This window comes from Girardinichthys multiradiatus, chromosome 20, assembly GCF_021462225.1.
Source record: "Girardinichthys multiradiatus isolate DD_20200921_A chromosome 20, DD_fGirMul_XY1, whole genome shotgun sequence".
NCBI classification, from domain to species: domain Eukaryota; kingdom Metazoa; phylum Chordata; class Actinopteri; order Cyprinodontiformes; family Goodeidae; genus Girardinichthys; species Girardinichthys multiradiatus.
In genome coordinates, this window is record NC_061812.1 from 43,339,704 (window position 1) to 43,364,751 (window position 25,048).

General features: G+C 39.8%; 1 protein-coding gene across 8 annotated transcripts in view; it reads right to left on the bottom strand.

Moving 5' to 3' along the window:
• The window catches only part of foxp1b (forkhead box P1b), a 217,816-nt gene that overhangs the window by 74,786 nt on the left and 117,982 nt on the right, over positions 1-25,048 (bottom strand). The gene's annotated exons all lie outside the window — the stretch shown is intronic.

Below are 25,048 nucleotides of genomic sequence, written 5' to 3' on the forward strand. Positions count from 1 at the left end.
CTGAGATCTAATGCCAGTCAAAAGTATTCACACCCATTGACACTCTTACATTTTGTCACTTTATAACCACAAACCATAATTTTTTTTAATGGTATTTTATCCGATGAAGAAACACAAAGTACTACAAAACTGTAAAAACCAACACATAACGCCAACCACACAATAACCACTATAAAACATGGTTTTGGCAGTATTATGCTATGAGGAGGCATTCCTTTAATAGGTGGAGGAAAGCGGGTCAGAGGTTAGACAGTGACACAAAACACACAGCCAGAGCTACACTGAAATGGTTCAGATCAAAGCATATTCATATGTTAGAATGGCCCAGTCAAAGTCCAAGCTTAAATATACAAAAACCTGGTTACAAAACTTGAAAACTGATGTTCACAGAAGCTCTCCATCCAATCTGACTGTGCCTTAGCTATTTCGAACAGAAGAATGGCCATAAACCTCTGTCTTTAGATGTTTATTGTATTGCAGCAAAAAGAGAAAGGGCACAACTTTAAGCCATTTCTGACTTTTATAAATAAAATCGAAAATCATATATATTTTTCCTTTACGTTCATAATTTATGTACCACTGTGTGTTGGTCTATTACGTAAAATCCCAATAAAATGTTTAAACATGAAAAAATGTGAAAACGTTCAAGGGTTATGCATATTTTTGGAGGCACAGTAGATACCAGACTTCACAGGAAAATCTGCATATTCTCCTGCTGAGAGTTACAAGGCAGGCATAAACACTTAACAGATGTCTAAACAGGGACAACAAAAGTCTTCTAGAGCCATCCAGAAGAAATATTTGTCTGATGATAAGTTGCACTTACAGCAAACACAAACCGTCAGAGACCCTAATCTGTGCTTTTGATCCTCCTTCCACTCAGTCCAACTCCCTGCTAAAAAGCAAATAAAAGACTTTATGGCTGCTTCGAATATCTGTTAAAGGACACGGCCTTCTTAGTGGAAAACAAAATACAGTGCAGTCACATGTTTATTTCTTCAGCTACTCCCTTTTCCCTCATGATAAATAATCAAACATGCCATCCAGAGCAAACAAAGCTGGAGAGCGCCGGGGGGAAAAAAACACCATGGTCTTGAAAACGGCCAGCGATACCAAGAAAAGCAAGCGTTGTGTTCCCACAGTCAGCTGGCCAGCCTCACACCTCCACCAGTAAACCATCTGAGTAAATAAACTGCCTCATTCTTTCCATGTTCCCCAGACGATTGCTCCCACAATCAAACTGTTGCATCCGAGCTCACCTATATAAAAGAAAATCGCCACGTTCTCTCAATAATTTGTGAACTTTCAAATTTGTTAAACTGCTTAGTGGAACGTTTTACACAACAATAGTGAGAAAAGCCAGTAAGCACAAGAGAGGTGAAAAAGCGATGTGTGAAAAAGGGAGTGAAACCCGTAAGACTATGTGAAAGTAAGTTATCAACAAGGAAAAAGAAAGCTCAGAGCGCAGACAAAAACAGATACTAGCGAGGGCTTAGTGCCAGTAAAGTCAGGTTACAGTTTAAGACAAAAAGCACAAAGGCAGTTCGGGGGCCGAAACAAACAGCTATATGAGGGATTGTTTGTGGGTGCGTGGACTGACCCCTCCCAGACACACGGCTGACATCAAGAAGAACAAATATAACCGCAGGCTGAAGAGAGGCCACTCGCTGCATTTGACCAAACCAATCTGAGGGGCAGAAAAAACCCCTCTCTTGATCAGTCTCATACAGGGACAAACATTTCATTCTGCATGTCTAACTGTGTTGTTTTGCATTGAAATTTGCAGGGGAACCCCCCTTCAAAGCACGGACACTCATAAAGAAAGTCTTTAGATTCAAACTAAGAAGTTAGTGAGCAAGATTGACTCCTACACAAGTGCCAATATTTACATTTCAAGTACTGAGTTTTTACTCCAAAGCGATTTTAAACCTGACAGAAAAACAGGAAGCAGGACTTCATTGATCTGTCTAATTAAAGTGTTGGGGAGGGGGTGCGGGAAAATACTAATGGGTGATTTTATTCAGCTGTTATGGAACTTTTTAAAAACCTTAGAATAATAAAATGTCAAATGTATTAAAGTGAGTAGAGCTTACATATTTAAACATGCTGTTAGAAACAAGAAAACCCATCAATGCCTCTAATTAGAAGAAACAAAAATTTAAATCACAATAAAAATATTAAGCAACAAATCACAGAAGCTTTTTAGGAAATAAAAAGTGACGTATCAAAATAGTTTACTTTTAGGGAAGGTAGTAATCATCTAAAAGTGGCCAAAACCAAACAAAAACATTTTTTTTTACCAACCTTACAAAGCACCTCAAAAAAGTTTAAAAGTCACCCCCACAATGAAACAATAATAAATTAAAATAAAACACACGCAGCAACAATATTGTTTACTACACCCAAGATTTGGTATTACTTGGAACAACCTGAAGAGTAAACAGATTTACTGTTGTCTTTTTTTCCGGTACCTTATGACACATGCAGTAAAAGGTGTGTACGGTGTGTGTGTGTGAGTTTACAGCCGAGGGTGTTCAAACACAGAGTTGAGTCAACAGACTATAATAGGAAGTTCAGACAGTAATGGATGAAAAGACACATTTCTGGGAAGTCTTTCTCTGCAGTTGTAAATACAAATGAAAAAGAGAACACACTGTTAAAAGGCTTGTTGCTACAGGTAGCCTAGAGAGCTGACACTGCAACATTAGGGTTTCATAAGGACTTCAATCATTTTATATCAATTATATACAGACACCAAAATGAAGAAAAAAAAATAAGTGAGTTACTCAACATATGAAAGTTGTAAAAAAAATATTAAATATAAATCATCAAGGCTTATCTTGTCAATGAAACCTTTTCTGTGTGCTTCAGTTTAGTTTCTTCAGGTCATCTTGAGATCCTGAGAGATATTATCTGATGACCATAATTGTCCAATTTCCATCTTGATCGGCGTTAAGAGGCCCGAAAACATCGGCTGACATGGAACATGCTGGATTTGGGAATGTTAGCTGGCTTTTTGGAAATCTCAGAGGTCCATATTCTCTAAGGAGAACACACACACAAACTACACAAACCACAATTTCTAATGCTAACTGTGCTAATCACTAATTTAACATAAGTTTAAAGAGTTCAATCATTTTGTTTTAAGGAACCGGACATCGAAAATTAGCCAAAAAACTCTGATGAGTGAATCTTTGACACGGTCACAGAAATGGTTAATAAACAGCACAGTAATTCTAAGGAACAGCGGTTACTCTGAGACAAGGTTTTGGTTGAGCTATGTAATTTTAACAATAATGATATTTTAATATCTAATGAAATCCAGAACATTCTGGCTTTTCACAACAATATTAACTGACATTTCATAAGTTTCTAAAAGTAAACATTCTTGTTGGTAAATAACATAAAAACAGTGTCATGTGAGCATGTTAAAATGCTGGTTGCCCTCATTCTCTGCTGTCAAGGTTGTGGTTTTAAAAAGGCCAGAGGAGGTGGCGTACCTTTAAGAGGCCTAATGCCGGGATAAAATAACACATAGTGAAGCATCACAGGAGCGTTTACACAGAACGCCACTCCTCCGCTTCAGAGCTCTCTGCTTCCTCCTCCTTTACCTCTGGAAATGGTCTGTTTTTGATCTCACGTTCAAAGGTAGCAGAGGCCTGGTACAGATACACGAGTCAGAGCTGCTGCAACCAGCATGTGATCAAATGGAAATTAACATACAGCATGTAAAAACAGGTGGAAGCAGTATGAGAACTGCACTGTGAAAGAAAACAATCTGACCTTAACACTAACTGAAGCTGCTCTAATGTAATTTGCTAACTTGCTAAAAACAGTGTCTCGCAAAAGTATTGGTATCCTGTTTTCACATTTTGTCACGTCACAACTGCAGTCTCCCGGATTCAAAACCATACTTGGTTTTCAAAATGTTTTAGAAATAAAAATCTGAAAAGTGTGGTGTGCATATGTATTCATCCCCTTGAATAAATACTTTGTAAGAAAAAGTTTCATCAAAATTACAGCAGCCAGTCTTTTCTCCAGCATCTTTGCACAGATTTCTGCTCATTATTCTTTACAAAATAGCTCAAGATCAGTCAGATTGGATGGAAACTTTTTTTTAAACATCAGTTCTTAAGTCTGGCCACAGATTCTCAACTAGATTTAGGTCTTCACTTTGGCTGTGCCATTTTAACACATGAATATGCTTTGATCTAAACCGAACCACTGTAGCTCTTGTTGTATTTTTGGGGTCATTATCCAGCCTGAAGGTGACCCGCCACCTCAGTGTCAAGTTTTTCACAGCCTCTAAGAGGTGATGCTGCCACCAGAAGGTTTTAATGTGAGGATGGTCCATTCAGGGTGATTTGCTGTTTAGTGTTCTTCTACAAATTACATTTTGCATGTAGGCCAGAAATTTCAATTGTTGGAATTTGATCAGAGATCATTCTCCCCTGTTTGCTGTGTCCTACATGACTTGAGGCAACTTTCTTCTTACCAACCTGCCAAAAAATGGTCTGGTTTGTGTAGTGAACAAAAAAAAGTTATATTCCCACAGGAATTAGCAGGGCAGCTTCTCTTATTAACTCTCTCTTTGGCCAGCCAGTGTGTTTTGGTGGATAGCTATCTAGTAGTAAGTTTTCCATATTCTTTCCATTTTCAGAAGATTTTTAGTGCTCTGTGAATTGTTCAAAGTCTAAGATATTATTTACCATCCTTACCAAGGTTTGGCTTCCAGTCTCGAGGATCATTAGGAACCAGGACTAACATTCCAATTTAAATCTTTCAATTTTTTTTTATTTTAATTTTGATACCTAATCCGCTGACTGGGAAAAGAAGCCGCCGATCACCAACAAAGAAGAATCCGCAGGAAGTATGTGTGCAACTGTGGACAGCATGTGGCGGCGATCAAAAGTGTGGCTTAACTTTCTTCAAAGAAATGACATGATTAAACATCTCCAGATTCATGGTGTAGAAGTAACAGAGTGCCCCGTGTTTGGCTACGTTCACACAAGTCTTAAAGGTTCACGACGCCAAAGCAACCTGCATGGGTAGAAGAAGAATAGTGATGTCATACAGCAGCACACTGTTTCCGGAAGAAAAATGGATGTCGGAGTCTGTGTACGATTTTTTAAGTTGTTGAGCAACAGGATCCCACAGTATTATATCATAAGAAGATGAAAAAAGGTGAGAAAAAGGGAGCACAACTCTTAACAATGGCCTTTTGTGGAGTAGTGACTGCTACTTCTGTCGAGAAGTCTGTGTGGATGCTAGCCAGAGCCTGGACAATGACATGAAAGTCAGATGAAATGCGACATGACCATTCAGACTGCTGACACTTTGAAAGCTATTGGATACTTGTCCCATTTAGTACCACATATGGAAGTGGCACAATTTGGACATTTTTTTGAAGGTGAAAAAAAAAGTCAAAAATGGCCAATTCTGACTGTCATGAAAAAGTCAGATATGGGTCCCATTTGCCTGCAGTGTGAACGCATCCGGCTTCCTCTGCTGCTTCTTCCTCTGTCTCCGACACTCAATACATTGCAGTCAGAATCAGGCAAATAAAACAATAAAATATGTCTCATAACAACATTGAGGCAGCTAACAAGTTTTACTCGACCTAAATAGGTGGGTCAGCTCATTCGCAAATACCTAGCTAAAGTTAGCCCATATGTTTTTCTATAGCCAAACGACCTGAAATTGTTGTGCGAAATTCATAGTAAAGTTCATAAAAATTCATAGTGAAGTTCAGACTATTTCATCCAGAAAGAAGTCTGGTTAGCTAGCTCAATTTAACCATGTAAACCTTTTTGACCCTGCCTATTAAACAAATCAGAATCGAGAATCGCTAGAAACCGGAATTGAAACGAGGAATCAGGTTTGTTCAAATGCAAACTTTGCCCAACCCTAATCCTAACCCCACTTTAAACTTTTCCACAACCTTATGTTGGACCTGTCTGCTGTGTCCCTTGCTCTTCATCATATAGTTTGATGTCTTATGTTCTCTAGCAAGCTTCTGAATCTTTCACCCAACTGTTGTAGTTATACTGAGATAAAATTACACATAACAGAACTCTATTTACTTGTTAGGTGACTTTTTTTTTCTTTTTAACGTGTCCTGTCCGGCAGAGTAGCACTCAGAATTGTTGTCTGAGTGCCAAGAAGAAGCCCAATGGATTTACTTTTTTCACTGGGTGACTTTTAACAGAGACTGGTTGCACAGGATTTTATTTAGGGGCTTCAGCGTACAGGGGGCTGAGATAAATGACATTTGTGGTTGTAATATGACAAAATGTGAAAAAGTTCAACTTCCCCTGTGAATCAATGTTTTTGATGAAATTATATTAATTTATATAGTAACTGATTTTTTTTTATTCTGTAAAATACTGTCTTCATGAGACATGCATGAACACCATGTTAACAACATGTTAGCCATGATGTCCCAGCTACTGCAGGCGGTAAGGTGTAAAATAAATGAATGCATTTGTTTTCTGTTATATCTGCTGCCCCAAAAGAATAAACCACCTCTTAGGAAATTTTCTGTATTCATAAAATCTACAGTAGTTCTGTTGTAATCCCAAAGTGAGAGTGCTTGGGAAGCAGATCAACAGTGATAAACATACAACTGCATTGATAGTAATCTGCATTTACACATTCAAATGTATTCACTGTTTGTACAGTTAACAGATACACACACCATTAAATGACAGGGACAAATGACAAGGTTTTATCTGCAACAAACGTTGCAGTTTGTTATCCATGTCATTTGCAATCCTCCTCTTTATTTTCCACAGTTGAAATGTGTTCAAAGTTCACATCCTCTTCCCCCATGTTAACACAACTTCCTCAATAAACAACAGGCGTTTTATCTGAAACTACTTTCACACCATATTAGTGAATAGAGGCCGGAGCGTCTCTTATGTCCCTGGGCTATCATGCTGTGATAAGGGAACTGCTAAGTACTGGATGCCTTTATGCGCAGTCTGCACATGTGGATTATTTACAGGCTTTGGGGTTTCCTGCTGTTAAAGCCAGCTCTGGGTGTCTTACAAATCCCAGCTCAGAGCATCGCCATACAGTCAAGTCTGCTTTCTGCTGAATCCCTCGCTTCACCTTTTCCCCACTGCACCAGAGACACATTTCACACACACCTTTTTCCCTTATTTTATCTAATTTACCTCATCCAATGTAACTACCCAAGGCAAATGCATTAGAGTGTTCACTGTACTTGAATCAGGGGTTACACACAGCTCAAATTATTATTTATGAGATAAATATAAAAGTACTGTATTAAAGTGTGACAGAACCCCCAATGTGGGTAAATATGTAATGGAGGAACATTTACAATGTGAATCATTTAGGATATTTCCATAAGAGGCTAAGCTGGATAGCAGGAAACTATGAGGCCAGCATAGTTTACCCAGGCACATCAACAGAAAGATCTGTGTGTCTCTCTGTATTTTGAGGTCTTCTTGTTACGGCTAGGGAAGTCCTTGAACGTGGACTGGTTTCAAGCAGATTGCTCCTAATTGCTAGAAGATGTGCAAGCAGGTGTAACTGGATCCCTGTGGCCACCGAGAGATGAGGAGAAGGAATGAGATGTGCATGTTTGTGTTGCTCCTTGTGTGTGTGCCCGCGCACACATTCTGGTGTTTACTCAGCGGCCGTGTTTCTCCAGGCTTTATTAAGTTGGAGAACATGGTTCAGACAGAGAAACAACACAATTAATAGGTTAGCTCTTAATGTAGTACAGCTCACAAGACAGCAGGCCCTCTAGTTGTGCTCTACAGCGTCTGGGGGGCCTCAGAACCAGCGGCCTAAATGTCAAGGTTATCTGCCTGACTGTGCATCTCAACTCACCTGACATTTAGAACTTCTGCTCTCCTTTTTACAGAGTCACAGACTTCTGCTCCTGATTGGAAACCAAGCATGGGGCCAGGGTCCACCTTCATTTGCTTTTTTTTATGCTTAATGATCTATCAGAATATTAATCCCCACAACTTGACAACTGTAGCTTTAAAATAGCACTACCTCTATAAGATGAGGGATGGTGCTCCGTTAGTTTCAAAGCCATAACTCGCCATGTTTTCTGCAATCTTAAATATTTTGTAATGGCCAGACTTGTCTTTAGGTCAGCCAAGGTACAGGTGTAGGAGCCCTCTTTCAGCCAGCTAACTGTCAGTGCACAGCAACATGTAGAAGAACGACTGCACTGCACTACTCTATGCTCAATGGAACTGGATAGAACTCCAGTCACGATGGCACTTTCTCTGGTATCTTGACAAACGGACTTTATACTGTAGAAACAAAAAACCTATAGCCGGTCTGAGATCTTTAAAACCCAGCCAGTAGCCTGGTCTACTGAGCTATATATCACTGAGCCCTACTTAGGAGATTCTTTAAAGACTTCCATGCAGGATCCAACCCAAAACTTCCAAACATGGATTCTTCATGGATCAGACCTGTTTGTCAAGCATATCTGAATTTTGAGGAGACGCCATGTGACAAATGCGACAAATGCCAACAGGGAATATGGTTTTATTAGAATGAAACAATATATAGCTGTGTGGTTGAACCCAAGGTTCCCCAGCAGAACATTCCCTAAAGAACCCTTCTGCCCCAACATCGTCTTCTTATATCCTGTCGCCAAGTTGGTGGTCCGCAATGATGAAGGGTGGATACAATTCTACACTAATTGCAGATTCGTTAAAACAGTTTGTGATTTGTGAAACCTTTATTTTTAAAATTTCCTATGACTACTTATTGGTTTTGCACTAATTAAGAGAAATACTGTCATACACACTGTTATTGATTATATTTTTCTTCTGTTTTTTTAAGAAGCCTGCACTTTATTGTTGATACTGTGTAAAAGAAAGTATCAAGTATTTTTCTTAATAGTATCGAGTTTGAAACTCTAGTATCTTAATAACCCTAGTGGTCATTGAAGAGGAATCCCGGAAACTCTAAAAGAGCAGATTCAACAACTGACTGCAGCGTTACAGCAATGGAATTAACTGGGAATCATTGCCATAGTAATTAAAATGCTGATTTTTTTGTTTGGTGGGTCTAGTATTCAAAACACAGCAGTATGCAGCGTTGATTATGTCTATTTCTATTATTTGCATTTTTTTCCCCTTATTTTTTACTTTCCTCAGTATTACAGACGTTTATCTGCAATGCAAAGCAGGAGAAGTCTGATTTCCCGCTAAGTATATAATTAATGCCATTTCCAAAAAAGCCACTCCACATGGAAAACAGGCCCTAATGCTCAAACCTTACACATTACAGGGCTCTCGCAACAACACTCTCCAGGCTGTGTTTAGATTTCCAAACTAATTCATGTAGAATACATAAATAAATCAATGTTTCATACCCACTTTAAACCATTAGATTCCCTTCTTTAGCCGTGCTTTTCAACTGACCTATTAATATTTATGATAACACTAAACATTTCAAATATCCACGTTAAACCTACATAAGACAAAACCTGCATTTAATAAAAATCCAATTATGTTTGTCTAAGACCACTGCAACTCCTCCTTTCTCTTCCCATAGCAGGTAATGTGGTGCTATGACAAATGTTCTTCAGGAGAAAAAAGATGAAGAAAAACAAGACGAAGGCAAAATTATGAAGTGTGAGTGACTAAAGAGAAGGCTGTGAAATGGGACTAATGATGGAGGGAGTGAAGGTAAGAGGGGGTAACAGATGGAGGAAGAGAATAACAGTGGCAAGAAAGGAGGTAGGGATGGAAAATAAGAGAATGTGGCAGAGAGGAGGTGGAGGTTGTGGGAGGTTCAGAGGGGAGGGTAAACAACCCTCCAACAAGGCAGTTCGGGCACTCGGAGCCTGGTACAGAAGGGTCAAACTCCCCCCACTCCCCATAACCTGGCGAGGTCAGCTCAGCTATGCGGGGCTGACAGCTTCCGTTTGCTGTGTGTTCTGCGTTTGTTTGGATTCCCCAGCCTTGCTTAGCCAGCAGCTTAACAACAGATGGCTAAAGAAGGGCTCTATTCACAGTTGTCTGGATCAGAAAAATCACACCAAGAAAAGTAAACAAGCTGCAAACAAAACACACAGGCACCCTGAGAGCCCACACATGCAAATTATATGGACTGGCAGAGTTGCACATGCTGCAAAGAAATTAGGAACAAAAGGGCAAATAAGTGATTTTTGGCTGCAAATAGTCAATACATGGGCACAAAAATAAATGCATATACAATAGGAAAGCATATGTGACTGCATCCGAGTGCTGTCTGATGGCAGCAACTTCCCGGGACGGTTCAATAACAGGAGATTTCCGTCCCCCGCCATTATTAAATGAATACTGCGTTCATTACAGCTTTAGTGCGGTGTAAACTCATAAACACCCTCCCAGAGTACAAGAGGAGCTGTCAACTAAATATTGTTTCTCTCAGGAGTCGCTCTTCCACCTCAATTACGCCTTTCAACTTCACAGGCTCAGTGTGATAAAGTGGCAGTAAAAATCATCCACATTAATACACCATTGTGCATCTGCTGCTAAAGGTAATTAAAGAAGTAAATGACTCATAAGAATAGACGTATTAGCCACAAAATGAAAGGCAACTGGGCTGCCTCATGAAAATATGTACCATTAAGATACTGCATTTTCATATTGAGGTAATCAGCTCCACTAGTCTGATGCTGATTTAATCCACTCCAGTGGAAAGTCTATCAGCGCACAGCCGCATGTCATTGTCTCTTATGCGTGCTTGCCAAGACAAGAGCCCGGCGTTCTACTTCAGCATTGACTGTGAATGGCTCTACAAAAAAAAAAAAAGGGGGATCACACGCAGGCAAGTCGGCTGGAGGAACGGCGAATGCTTAGGTGTTGTTTAGGGGCTGATTGAGAAAAGCACAAGAGAGAAAAAGGTGCTAAAACAGAGCTCCAAAGAGCACAGGGAGAAGCCAAATGATCTGGGAACTGTGCAGCAGTGAGATCTCAGCAGCTCTTCTCTCCCTGACCTCAGCTTTTTGCCCTCAGCACACAATGCCTCGGGATGACCGGCGCTGAATACACCGCTAATATCTGTCAAGTTGATAAAGTGAGAGAAAGCAGCAGAGGCATGCCAACTGTGCTGGGTACTTAGGAGGGCTGTTAGAAAACGCATGCTCCTCGGGATTGCATCTTCAGTGGAAGCGTTGCATCACTTTGTAGCGGGGAGTGTTGAGCTTGGGAAAATGTGTGCTTCCAAAGACCCAGCGTGTGAGCTAGAATACTGTGAGCAGATTTTATCATGCGCAAATTATATTGTTTAGAATGGGAAGATCTATCTGCTCAGGTCTCATAGACGGAGGACTCAACATTATCGATACAGTGGAGACATCTGGGATATGACCAGTAAAACCCTTAAATCTTCCAATTTGGTTGGGTTGAATATAGATGAACGATCCTTCACACAGCTAAGAGATAGTGTTTGAGGAGGGGAGAAGGCGATGAGTCTGCTGCCGCAGTCTGAGAGCGTCACAGTGCTTGAGGTCAGAAGTGTTGGCCTGTGTTGTAAGCTCATTGTTCTGGGGGCCCTTTACACCACAGGGCATGTTGATTAACTCTGCAAAGATGCAAAAGTAACTCATCTAGATGAATAATGCAACTAATCAGTAAAGCAGAAAACAACTGTGATGCTGCCCAAAGCTAGTTCTGACTGTTCGTTTGAATGAATTGAAGATGACATCACAACAAAGTTATCATATCATTTTGGAGACTTGCATAAAAAGCTAAAACCCTTCTTCAAGTATTGTGGATGAGACAGCCGTTCAAGAGCCTCTAAGGTAGGTTTGTCCAAAGGGTCTGACTGTGCTTCTCAATCAGCTGCCTTGGAGAATGTGAACCTGAACATAGCCTATAATGAAATGCTGAAAAGAAATTAAACAAGTTATTGGTTGGATAAATAACAGAAGAAATCCAAAATTATGATATACATCAGTGTTTCCCAAAATGCTGACTATATAACATATTTATGACAAAAATCTCACAGGTTAAAAGTATAAAATCATTGTTTGAGGCTGTTTGTATTGACCTTGTACATCCGGATAACTTATTTAAATAAATTAACTGCAAACCCAACCAACTTCAGATCACAAGTCTTGCCAAAATATTTTTTGGGCTGAAGCTGAAAGGTTTTCTTGACACCTGCTTTATGAAACCCGTTTTTGTCAATTTCCTGATCTGAACATATTTTCAGGTGTAAGTTCTGTGATGTCCACATGCAAAGAAGTTAAACAGTGGAGGTTGTTTCACGCCAAAACAAATTCCTTGTATGTCCAAAAACGTACTTGGCAATAAAGCTTTTCTGATTCTGATTCTGATTCTATGATACATCAACCTTCAATTTAATTGTAATTAAATTTGTGATTAAAATATATCAAGAAAAATCTTAAAGAAGCTGATTCTAGGGTTTTTGACGCTGTTTGTTTGCTGATGCTTTCTAGCAAATCTCTGAGGCCTTTGAAGAACAGATGTTTTTACAAATCAAAGTACTGAGAGGTGGACTTATTCACTAATTAGGTGAATTCGGAAGGGAGGTCATTTTATTGGATTTTATTTAGTGGCATTAAGGGTAAATGGGGCTGATTACAAATGCACACAACCCTTCAGATTTTCATCAGAAAGAAAATATTGAAAACCACGTTGAATTTTCCTTCTACTTTACAATTATACCCTACATTGTGTTGATCTGTGACTTGAACATTGTGGTTGTAATCAAGGGGTATTACTACTTTTGCAAGTCATTTTAGATCTAAAGTGAAAAAAATACTTGCTTAAAAATGGGTTAATTTGAAACTCAGGTATGTTAACGGATTCATTTATTTAATTTCAACAAATACTTATTATTGCTTTTTAAATTTAACTATTTCACTTGAATTATAATGGAATAATCAATAGAGTAACTAATCACTGATTTCCAGCGTGTATATGTGTGTGTTGAGCCAGAGCTCCTCCAAAGAGGAGGATTCTCTATAAATCACAGGCTAGCCAGTCCAATTGGGTATGGATTGAGTTGCAGCTGGAAGAGACAGCTCCATGGGAATAGCAGTGTCTCTGCTGAAGTCATTCCAAGATGGGTAATATGATCCTGGACCGGCAGATATAAAGGAAGGGAAGAGAAAAGCAGGATGAGGGGGGGAAATCTGATTGCCTCGACCATAAAGACGAGCGATTTCCAGCAGTGTCCAGACACATCACCCGTCACACTGGACCGTAATGCATTACAGTCTCACAGGCAGATGATGTGTCACATGGAGGGCTGGACTTTTTTTGTCATTTCAATCATTCCAGGTATTAGTAACCCTGACTGAATAGGAAGAACGTTGCGGCAGTTCATGTTGGTTGGGAACACCAGGAGGAAAAGCAAAGAATTGCTAATTATTTAAATGAGCTTTTGGCAAAAAGTTTTCAATTAGTCTTCTATTGGACTAACCACAATATTTACAACTAGGATGCATCTAGTGGTATGTAAACTTTGAAGTAACTCTGAAGAACTTATTCACAGCTCTGATTTACAAATCCTATTTTATTTAAGCCTTTCTCTGATGTGTTTATGGACTAACAAGTCATTTCATTGCTTTCAGTGTAAGCCCTTTTGCTTTAAACCACCTTAAGCTTAATTAACATGCAGAGCGCAACACGGTGAGAGAATTGGTCGGCATCAATCTGCCTCAGCCACCTTCAGCTTTAGCCACTGAGACCTGGAGGCTTCAGTAACTGTCGAAAGAGAAGATGATCACAACCCAAATTAGGTTGGAGGGCTTATAACAAGTTGTGATGGAAATATTAAACTGGAGGAGATAAGATGAGTCGAACATTAAACACATACACTGTCAGTCATATGTTTACATATGCTCACCATGAGCATGAATGTGACAAGAATTGTGTGCTTTTAACGATGCAGTTAAACCATTAGTTTTGTCAAGGTGCAATAATGATACAACATCAAATCAATGATTTATAAAAATCTGAATATTGGGTGCTCAGTCAGGAATTTATTGTAAATTTTTACTCTCATCCACACAGAGTTGAACTTATACATACAGGCTTAAATATGTATTTACACTCCTACAATATCTGGTTAAATTCAGTTCAATTCAAAAACACTATTAATCCCACAGGAAAAATAAATGTTACTCATATTATGCAGGTTTCTTCAGAGAGTTGCTGTAGATGCTGGTGGCTGTGGGCAGCAAGGATCTCCTGTAGCGATCAGCATTACACCGGATCAGAAGAAGCCTCTGAGTGAAGGCACTGTTGTTTTATGAAGACGATGCTCAGGGTCGTCTGTAATGTTCTTCATTTTATGAAGAATACATTTTTGCACTATCATCTCTAGAGGTTCCAGAGGAGTCCCCAAAGCAGAGCCTGCCTACTTTATCAGTTTTTTTTAATGACAGGCTACGATGCCGCACCAACAGATGATAGCAGAAGCACTCTCCACAGCAGACTCATAGAAGATCTGTGGCATCTTGCAGCAAACACTGAACAACCTAAGCTTCCACAAATATGTATTTTGTAACGCTGCAGACAAACTACACACTTTTTGTCACCATTGATAAGCTTCTGGTATAACTTTGGATGTATATTTGACTACTGTTTTTGGCAAAATTGGTAGAGTTCATTTAAATTTGTTGGTTTTCTGCTGTTCTAAAACGCCAATAGTCCCCAGATTTTCAATAGTGTTGATGGCCAAAGGTTAGGAACATCACTGGGGAAGCTTAATACAAACCTTCCAAAACTAGTTTAGATATGTGTTTGGGATCATTGTCTTTTTTGTTCAGCTTTCCATCCAAACTGTCAACATTAGAAGAAAGAAAAAAGCCAGAAAGAGGTGCCTCCATTAAAACTGATCCTTTAAAGCACAGCTGAAATTTGCAGCTTCATATTTGGACAAGCAATGGCTTTTTTTGAGAAAGTTTTATGCTCAGACAAAACACACAATCAGCTATTTTGAAACATTTACAATTGTTTATTTGGAAAAGTAGAAGGTGACGCTTTCAAACCAAAGAACAATGTACCAACTGACAAGCATGGTGGTGGCACTATCATGCTAAGGGTCAATATCGCTGCCAGTAGTAATTCCATATTGCCCAAAAAGGATGGAATGATCAAGGACTACTACCTGAAAGTTCTCTAACTTCCCCTCAAATCCAAAGTCGGTTGAAGTACACATTGAAATTGGTTATGAAATGGACAAAACTTCAGAAACAGCCCGAACCTTAACCCTTTCCCATAAAATACAAGTATGAGCCAGGAAAACAACCAAATTAAATGGTCTCTTACATCTTTTAAGAAAATTGATTAAACATCCAGCCAGGATGGTGCCAGGACCTTGACAACAGCTACAAAAACAGTGTGGCAGAGTATATCGAAGTCTGTATGTATAAACCAGTCCTGTTTAGACTACAGAAAAGACACACCTGTGCCACCAGTTCTTGTCTTAAAAATGAACTGAAGCTGTTTGGTGTAAGTCAGTCGAGTCAAAAATCAAACATTGCCAACAAGTGGGTGTATGTACATTTCTGACCAGAAATGCTGTATGAATCAAAATCCACCTGATTTTTTAGGTTAAAAATCTGAAAGAATTTCCCACATAAATGCAAGGGAGACGCAGAAGTAGCCCAAACAAAAAGCACAGCAGGAACCAAGGGCATGTGGGCTATAGAGCTGCTGGGGTTGTGGGCGGAGGGATGACAGACTGCTGTTCAACTCCATTAGCTGCTATGTGAGAGAGGTGCATCTAGCAGCACACGACCTGTGAAGAATCTTAGATCTCACTCTATCTCGAAATGGGGACTGCCGCATTAATTCTAGGAAACTGTAATCTCTCAAGCAAATCAAATTACTCTCATTAAGCGCAAGAAGAAAACTGCCTCTGTAATAAGTATGTATAAAAAGTATTTATTACCAATAATCACCTCTTTAATATGAGTTAGCTTACAATGGCTTTATTTTTGCTGATTAAGTTTAAAAACGGGGGGGGGGGGGGGGGGAACAAGGAAGGGCACGAGCTCACGGACACACACACACACACAAACACACAACTGCAAACCCACACTCATACACAGCTCATGGAGTTTACGAGAGCGGTTGATACAGTGATTAAAGGGGAGGGCAGAGGGATACAGTGCTTGAGAGCCTTGGAGAGGACATGCCTCACCTAGTCATAAAAACACACCTCTCTCTTTAAGGCAGCACCAGAATCACTCTCAGTGGGTTCACTCCGAGGTGAATCACTGAAGAATTTACATGCAAAGCAGCACATGTCATCACCCAGACAGTGCACTTGGACACGTAGCACAGGACTGTAACTTGGCACACGCTCACTGACCGCCGAATAATTGAGGCGGTCTGAGTGTGTGTGTGTGTGTGTGTGTGGGGTGGGGGGGGGGGCTATTTCCGAGACATGCAGCTATTGTTGCATAGGCTTTGTTGCCATGTCATTCATGTATGATCTCAGTAAACAATAATAATATTGTGGGTCTATTAACTGATGGGAAGTGTTGTCTTTGCTTCTCTTCCAGGATATGACATCACTCAGCAAAGTACAAGCTGCCATATTTAATTGCCCTGCCAGTAAATGGAACAGTTTTCATCCCTCCCTTGTTTCTAGTTTTTCAGTCTTTATTCACATAACCAATTAATTACAGCTAAAAAAAGCAACCGTTAGAAAAAACATCAAAATATGTGATAAAAAAGAAGACAGAAAACTAGATCTGCCTCAACAAAATCAATTAGGATTGAGGGTCAGTGGGTCATTCATTTACTGGTTCGGCATAATTACCTGTTTTCTTCCCCTCATTTACTTCTTTATTCATAAGGGACACTGATGTCCCTGCAAACCCAAAAGAACACACTTTTTGTGATTATTCAAATTAAACATCGACTCCTGAGAGAAAACGTCTGTCAAACTACAATGCACCAAAGCTAATATGCTCTGAAAACAAACTCCCCTGAAGCAAAATGTGGGAATTCTATTAGACGTCAGCCTACATACTGTAAATTTCAATTTAACCAGCTTGGGTTGGTAATAAACAAACAGGGAGATGGGGAAAAAAAGCAGAATAAGCAATAGAAATCCCAGTTCATTTTCAAAGAATATGAATTAGGAAGTAAATATGCTGTAACACCTGGTTTTATGCATTTATTTGATGTGTGCTTGGCAAGAGGACAGGTTACAGCAGCTCTGTTGCCCTGTGGCTACAAATCATTGGTGGTGCTTCTTTATCTGTCAATCAATGAGACTGCATCTGCTCCACTATGATTCACTGTGGACAGAAGGAGGGGAGAGAAAGCCAGCAGGAGAATCACTGTCGGCTTTCTTCCCCTTTTTTAGGGAACATCATAAATATGGTGCCATGCAAAAGTATTCATTTTGCTTAGGCCTTTCCACATTTGGTCAAAGCAGAGCTCAATGTGTTTTATATCGCTGTCTGTGACCGCCAGTTCCTGCCACAGATTCTCTTTCCTATCCCTGCTGGAGAAAAGCATCCCCACAGCATAATGCTGCCACCACCATGTTTCACTGTGTCCAGAGTGACGTGTCAGTGAGTTTTACCAACATGGTTCTTCTGACTGGAAGTAGGTTATGGAGTAGCTCAGCCAGAGCCCAGACTCTGATAGATAATCTACTGGGGGGAGGGTGATGGCTTTAAGCCCGGAAAATATAAAAAGGCTCTGATTTTTCAAGGGTACTGTTCATTAATTAAATGCCATATTTCAACAGGATGTAAACAAAAATATAACTTTTTTTGTCAAAATTGATACTTGTTTAAGATTGTTATTTTAACCTTTTGAGAGATGACTCGTTTTCTATTAAACACAAACGTCTAGCTTAAAGCAAAAATATGTTTTAATTTAAATGTGCCATGAATATTAATAGTTTTAGGTTTAACTGTATTTGCTAATTAGATTACTTCTGAGAGTAACTGGTTGCAGTGGATTTTATTTAGGGGTGTCAAGGGGGCTGAATAACAATGTAATAACCATAGATTATTTTCCTTCCACTTTACAGTTACGCCACACTGTGCTGGTCTATTACATTAAATCCAACCTAATACATTGACGTTTGTAATGTGGCAATATGTGAAAATGGTATGAATACTTTTGGTAAATACGGTAGAAAGCTCCAATGTTAAGGGAAGATGTTGGTCTTTTAACAGACAAACGCATTTATCATGTTCAGCACATAAAAGCCCACTCAGTTAGTCTGCCTGCAGAATATCACATTAACACTTTGTAAACATCCACCCATAAAGATAATTATTTCGATTGCAGGAGTCTTGTGAGGCGTTTCTTCCCCTCTTCAACATCTGGTTAAAATATGGGGCAAGTGCTGGTTTCTTGGCTCCAGCTCAGGTGGTTAAAATGGACTGCACACACACCCACATATAAATAGCGATGTGTTTTTTTTTTTACTTGTGGTAAGTCAGCAAAAAAAATGCAGAAGCTGAGGCTCCCCACATCGCACCTGCCAGGAAGTGATCCTTTTCTCTTCAGCGAGAAAGGTAGCTGAGACATGCCTGGACACGCGGGCATTAGGCTTGATGCTTTCACAGGGAGGGCGCTGGAAGACACGAAGGCACACGCTGCAGTTTTCCCTTCATTACAAGCCAGCAAGGACTTGGGATCACCTGCAGTCATGATCCAAAGCAAACATTTCTTTGGGCAATGTTCTTGATTTTTTTGAGGAGAGAATTTATGTTCAGAAACGAATCACTCCAGAAACATTTGCTCATGTTTGAGATTCTCCTGCAGCATTTTCTTGTGCTGCTGGTTATGAGTGGAACAATAAGGAGGACAAAGGGCCTCACCAGTGGAACAGAGCAGAGGAAATTGTGATAATTGACCAAGATGCTGCTACTACAGAGTCCCCTGTCCCTTCACCTCCAAATCCCAGCGGCCCTGTTTTCAATTTAACACAGGACTTGAGCAGATTTTACTCATTGCAAGACTAAGGCACATCTTTGACACTTTTACATTAGAAGCCCAGCTTTCGGCTGATTAAAAAAAAGTCTCTCTGCCTCTCTCTTTCTCCTGATGTACAACAGAAGGGGTAATGTGAGAGGGGTGTCCATTTCCTGTCCCTCCTTTCCCTCCACAACAGCCACAAATAACTCCCAGCCTCCTGTGCCTATCTTGATTTCATTCCATGAGATAAGGACACCATTTATTGTTTTCATTGAGCTGGAGTGCTAAGACAGAGAGCACCAAATTACTCTCAGATTGAGATAAATGTGCCACAAATCGCTAATTCAATCCATCTTGGATGCTGGTGATGTTTTGAAGAGAGGGAAATATCAAAAGATCACACTGTGAAACCGGAATCTGGTGGTATGATAGCAGCTAGAGACCTCACCAAATTGGGGAAATAAAAAATAAAAACTGTAACCTGAGCTAGATATCCCTCCTGGAGAAGTAGTGATCCTACTCTATGCTTTTGTGTTAAAAATGAAGCACTTTTTTTTTTTTAACAGACATCCTTCAGAGGTATGAATAAAAATAAATTTTGTCTCCCAATTTGTGCAGAGATGTTTATGACTGAAAATGGATGCATCGGCGCGAGCATCTCTGCACAGAGCAGCGCAGAGTATTTACAGATGTGGTTATCTTTCTCTGTGACAAGCAGGATCACTCAATCACCCAGAGATGGCCCGGCTCGGGGAACCATTACCCCCACATCGAAATACTTTCAGGGAGGAGGTGTCAACTGAGCTAAATCTGATCTACAAATGTAGTTCTTCTCCATCTGAGATGATGATGAAGATTTTAACTAGAAGCGGAAAAAGTGATGGAGAAAAGGTTAGGAGAAAACTAAGAAAGACAAGGAAAGAAAGGCCTGAAGGAGGAACCAGGTCTTAGATCTCACAGCTGTTGATCTACTGGAAAGTAACAATATAACATATCTAGCATTTTTAAGTAGGAGACTGTCTTGCATTAATTATGCAAAAATTAAATGCTGAATATTAACACAGAAAAGAATGGAGTGAGCCCCTTTGATAAAAAGATAATCAATGCAAGAAACATGGGTTAGTTAAGACAGATAGCTCAAGCAGGAAGTAAACAGCCAGTACAGAAATGACCACCACCAGTGTTGCAAATGCCCATTTAAATTATTTCTACCGGAAAAAATAATGGTAGCATTCAAATAAACGTAATTACAGCTCCAGATCTGACCAGTATTGTTACTCAGAAGTTCAGAGAACAACCATGGAAAGTATACAGGGGTTGGACAATGAAACTGAAACACCTGTCATTTTAGTGTGGGAGGTTTCAAGGCTAAATTGGACCAACCTGGTAGCCAGTCTTCATTGATTACACATTGCACCAGTAAGAGCAGAGTGTGAAGGTTCAATTAGCAGGGTAAGAGCACAGTTTTGCTCAAAATATTGAAATGCACACAACATTATGGGTGACATACCAGAGTTCAAAAGAGGACACATTGTTGGTGCACGTCTTGCTGGCGCATCTGTGACCAAGACAGCAAGTCTTTGTGATGTATCAAGAGCCACAATATCCAGGGTAATGTCACCATACCACCAAGAAGGACGAACCACCTCCAACAGGATTAACTGTGGACGCAAGAGGAAGCTGTCTGAAAGGGATGTTCGGGTGCTAACCCGGATTGTATCCAAAAAACATAAAACCACGGCTGCCCAAATCACGGCAGAATTAAATGTGCACCTCAACTCTCTTGTTTCCACCAAAACTGTCCGTCGGAAGCTCCACCGGGTCAATATACACGGCCGGGCTGCTACAGTCAAACCTTTGGTCACTCATGCCAATGCCAAACGTCGGTTTCAATGGTGCAAGGAGCGCAAATCTTGGGCTGTGGACAATGTGAAACATGTATTGTTCTCTGATGAGTTCACCTTTAATGTTTTCCCCACATCCGGGAGAGTTACGGTGTGGAGAAGCCCCAAAGAAACGTACCACCCAGACCGTTGCATGCCCAGGGTGAAGCATGTGGGTGGATCAGTGATGGTTTGGGCTGCCATTTCATGGCATTCTCTTGGCTCAATACTTGTGCTAGATGGGCGCGTCACTGCCAAGGACTACCAAACCATTCTTGAGCACCATGTGCATCCAGTGGTTCAAACATTATATCCTGAAGGCGGTGCCGTGTATCAGGATGACAATGCACCAATACACACAGCAAGACTGGTGAAAGATTTGTTTGACGAACATGAAAGTGAAGTTGAACATCTCCCATGGCCTGCACAGTCACCAGATCTAAATATTATTGAGCCACATTGGGGTGTTTTGGAGGAGCGAGTCAGGAAACGTTTTCCTCCACCAGTATCACGTAGTGACCTGGCCACTATCCTGCAAGAAGAATGGCTTAAAATCCCTCTGACCACTGTGCAGGACTTGTATATTTCATTCCCAATACGAATTGAGGCTGTATTGGCCGCAAAAGGAGGCCCTACACCATACTAATAAATTATTGTGGTCTAAAACCAGGTGTTTCAGTTTCATTGTCCAACCCTTGTACATTTTAACAGTGGCTTTTAATGTGTTCTTTGTTTGCTTTTACAAAATGTCTGCAGATTGAGTTAAATCAATAACTGTTTTTGTTTAGCTTAACAACAGGAGCTGCAGCACATTTCTTCTAGGTGTGTGAGCCAAATGAAGAAGAGTGTCTGACTGCCGCTGCAGTCTGACACAAAGTATCAGTATTTTAACTTTCTTTCTATCCACCACATGTGTATTATTTGCTTAAAGTGATGTTTGTTGTGGGGAAACTAACTGCAGATTAACTTTGTTTCACTGTGTGTTTAAGTGGTTTGACAGACGGTGTGCCTGGAATACTGTGTAGGAGTTACTGTATACTCTAGAGGAAAACATAGGCTGATTATTTGGAGAAAGACTTGCACAACCACAGCACGGTTGTTCTGGTTACCGAGTAACTGGAAGGAATGTGTTAACATCTGCCAATGAACTTCTAAATAAAAATACTGGTCAGGTCTAGAGGTGTAATTACGTTTATCTGAATGCTGCCATGACTTTATTGTTAGAAATAATTTAGATGGGCATTTTCAACACTGGTGGTAAGCTATAGGCAGAATGAGCTTGCCAGAAAATATTTTTAAATCCTTTCATTTGGTGCCGGTCTGTTAGGTCTCTAAGCTACTGCTCTCAGGCAACATTTCTTCAGACGTCCTCCTCCTCATTGGATAAATCCATATAAATCTTTAGTTTATGAACTCAGGTTCAAGCTGGAGATTTTATGTTCACTACTTTGCTTTGGGAGCAGAATGTTCAGTTGTTCTACTGTAACATAATGACTTTTCACCAACTTTCAGCCTTGTGCTTGCCCTGTTTTTTGAAGCTTTTTTTTTTATGTATTTGTCACCTTTTCTACATGAAAATTTGTATATCCTGAGCAACAAGTCTGGATAAAATTTAAAAGTTGTATATAGTTGCATGGATGTCCTTTAAAGCACTTCTGCCCCAATAACTACTAAGAATTTAAAAACACAATCCAGACAGAGCCCAGATGACATTTTAAATGAGATCTATACATGTTATTTAAAGGTTAGAGAAAATGCATTAAGCAATGATAAAAAATAAATCTAGTGTTGAGTGTGCAGATAGAGCTCAGTAATTAGGAGGAGGCGCTGCAGTGGTGGAAAACATTTGAAGAATAAACCTGGAATAGTTTGCTTCTTTCTCTGTTGCCCTACAGATATTTTACATTATTCAATCCAAAATACCATCTTTCTGATGCTAACTTTTCTTTTGCATGTTAATGTTTTATAGGACCCCTTGGCTATCCATGGGCACAATTATTAGATATCCGCAGAGAGAAATTGAAAAATTAATCATACTCTATATTTTCTACTTCTCTCATCCTTTAAAAATGGGTTTAAGAGAGGAGCGTTCAGTGCTGTCCAAGCCTCAATCTAAACATAATCAAGCTGCTGCCAGAAATGTGTGGCTTGTGCAACAAATTGGCACTGATAAACCAGTTAACCAGTTAATTATTTCAATGCAGGCACTTGTGCTGATGTATAACACACTGATAAGCAGGTTAACAGTGCTGATGGTTACATAAATGTTTCCTGCAAGCACTGTGTTAAAATACTGATTGTTTAGACACCTAAAACATGATAAAATGCAGCCCTGTGTAGTAACACACACTCCAAACTATGTATAGATTTTAGTATTTACCGAAATAATGTTCTGTTCTGTTTCTGTTCAATAATCTTTGTGTTGACCCTTCCCATTACTTATCATTACTGCAAGAAATGCATGCATATTTATACTCAATATACTTATGATGTACTGAGCATAATTATGCAGACGAATCTGAATTTATTTAAATTTGATTGATTTGATTCTACACACATTCATGGCACTGAAAGGCAAAATCAGTATATGGCATGCTCTGAAAAATTTTAGTTTTATGTTAAATACGCAGAAAAAAATGATTTTTGGAATATTTTCAAACATGTGATACAAACAGACCACAGGGAAGAATCCAAACCGTGGTCTGATTGAGGACACAAACAATAAAACTGCAGTAACACGACACAGACAACAAGTTGAGATAATAAATATTTTTTTGTAAAGAAAAGCAAGTATGTACACGATCAATGCTTTGCTTTCCAAAAACATGTATGTTTGCTTTTTTTCCCAACAAACCCCAGCTGAATTAGTGCTTTAATAATCCCACTTAGCATCTGCTAGGAATTATAAGGACTTAGTGTGTTGCTCCTCCCACTGAGTCCTGAGTCTCCATCACACTCCAAGCTAGATCACCCCATCTCCGTTTCACACACGCACCCACGCAATGTTTTAAACAACATTCACAGAAATGATGCCCTCCTCCTTAAACATCTCTTTCTGTAACATGTGCCCAGAGGCAACACTGCTGCCTTTTGTCCACTCACTGTCTCCTAAGGCATGTCATCCAGCTCTAATCAAGCAGAAAATGGTCATAAATATTTCTTTCTGCTAGATTTCACATTCGCATTTCACGCAGGGACATGATATTTTCTCCCCTTCTACCTCCAGGGAGTACCTAATGCAAAAAACAGTCACTTATATTCAAGGCTCATGTTCCTTCAGTCAAATGCAGAACATATTCCCGTTTACAGGGGAGATGAAAACACAAAAAGAGGAGGTTGGAAAGAAGTAAAGTGGAGGGAGGGGAGACATAAAGGACTGTCTTATTTCCCGTGCCATTTACTGGCTAGTACTTCCACAGCCATCCCATTACATCATGTCAAAGACTGTAAACAAGCAAATAACAACAGTGTATCAGAGGCCAGGCAGAGAGAGCAGCAAGAAATGTTCTGGAAGGAAAAGCCTTGTTTTCATCATTCATTTAAAACACAACATATGGGGATCTATATGAACTGCTGTCTCTGGTGTGGCCAAGTATTTATGGCACATGTCGTTCACACCTGTGTTATTTATCACCAGCCAGCCCATCATGGCATATCATTCTCTAAATGGTACACAGCAATTCAGCAGTGAATACTGACCTGCACCATTTTTCTCTCAAATAGAGGCCATGTCACAGCTGAACACACACTGGGTTGTTATTAATCACTGATATATACTTTGAAGGGTGAAAACACGTCAAACAATCAAATTCACTCGAAACCGACCCCACACACGCTGCGGCTGTCCATGCATATTTACTTCAGCGAAGGCTCATTTGATCATCCAAAATGGTACTTTATCATACTGCACAGTGCGTGCAGAAAAGGAGCTGTCACTGCTTTTTAATGTATATATAAAGATATCGCTGAAACAAGAAAAACACACTTTACATCAGTCCACTGCTTTAAGACTGCTATACAATGAATGATTGTGTTAGTTTGAACTTTTGAAGAGGAATATTTAAATGGATGATCCTCTCAGAGTGATGCTTAAGAGAAAAGACATGCATAGTTAGAGGGGAAGGACATCAGGACATCCTTGGCTCATTTCCAGACAAATAATCCAAATTAGGACATAAACTGACATTAAGTGCAACAGAATATTCTCAAAGTAAGACATTTTGAAAAATCCAAACTTAATTTGAG